Source organism: Hippoglossus stenolepis, unplaced genomic scaffold (genome assembly GCF_022539355.2).
Source record: "Hippoglossus stenolepis isolate QCI-W04-F060 unplaced genomic scaffold, HSTE1.2 HiC_scaffold_37, whole genome shotgun sequence".
In the NCBI taxonomy this organism is placed as follows: domain Eukaryota; kingdom Metazoa; phylum Chordata; class Actinopteri; order Pleuronectiformes; family Pleuronectidae; genus Hippoglossus; species Hippoglossus stenolepis.
In genome coordinates, this window is record NW_025899758.1 from 81318 (window position 1) to 82466 (window position 1149).

Below are 1149 nucleotides of genomic sequence, written 5' to 3' on the forward strand. Positions count from 1 at the left end.
AAACAACTGTGTCTAGAAGCAGGAGCCTGTCTCCAATGCTTCCAACTCATACTTACCTGGCAGGGAGAAACCATGATCATGAAGGTGGTTCACCCAGGGCGAGGCTCAGCCATTGCACTTCGGTTGTGCTGACCCGTGCGATTCCCCAAATGTGGGAATCTCGACTGCATAATTTGTGGTAGTGGGGGACTGCGTCCACGCTCTCCCCTGATCATTATGTTCAATTGCAATAAGGAGCTTGACACTGGGCCTATTTTATAGGTTATGTTGTAGTGCTTGTTTTGTACTCCCACCACAATACATTCACTGATTGTGGTCGAAGGACAATTTTACAGCAAATAGGCGGGTTCAGTCCTGTTCCAAGTTGTTTATTTGATGAGTAATGTTGCTAAAATTTTTGTAGTGCCTGTACGCTGATTGAGACAAGAAAATTGATAAAGTAATTATATGTCATGTACAGCCTAGTCGTTTCACAGAAGTGTTTGCTTCACTTCAACAAGTCCTTTACCAAAGAGGATGATGTGATACTGAAGGCCTTTGGATTCTGTGAATATGCATGGAGGCACCGTGAGCCAAACAACTGTGTCTAAGAAGCAGGAGCCTGTCTCCAATGCTTCAACTCATCACTACCTGGCAGGGAGATACCATGATCATGAAGGTGGTTCACCCAGGCGAGGCTCAGCCATTGCACTTCGGTTGTGCTGACCCATGCCGAATTCCCCAAATGTGGGAATCTCGACTGCATAATTTGTGGTAGTGGGGACTGCGTCGCGCTCTCCCCTGATCATTATGTTCAATTGCAATAAGAGCTTGACACTGGATCCTATTTTATAGGTTTTTGTTGTCGTGCATGTTTTGAACTCCCACCACAATGCATTCACTGATTGTAGTCGAAGGACAATTTTACAGCAAACAGACAGGTTCACTCCTGTTCCAAGTTTGCTGTTTTGATATAATGTTTGCTAGAAATTCTTGTACTGCCTGTACGCTGATTTTCAGAATTTATAGCAGTTTGTGTTGTCTCTGAGACAAAGGCGCTAGGTCACCGGGCTTTTGCGGTGATCTATCAGAGAGACGGCACAGAGCTTACCTGGCTGCTGTTCATTGAGGTTTACTGTGTTTTGCAAGGGAATAAAATGGGGTGGAGAC

The 1149-nt window shown here is 45.1% G+C and overlaps 2 non-coding genes across 2 annotated transcripts; both read left to right on the forward strand.

Annotated features, from left to right (window-relative positions):
• The first annotated feature begins 48 nt into the window (after positions 1-48).
• LOC124851503 lies at positions 49-210 on the forward strand. Its single transcript, XR_007032544.1, has one exon. It is a non-coding gene; the product is annotated as a U1 spliceosomal RNA (small nuclear RNA).
• A 412-nt stretch (positions 211-622) lies between these two features.
• LOC124851436 lies at positions 623-782 on the forward strand. The gene has a single exon (XR_007032488.1). It is a non-coding gene; the product is annotated as a U1 spliceosomal RNA (small nuclear RNA).
• The last annotated feature ends 367 nt before the right edge of the window (positions 783-1149 follow it).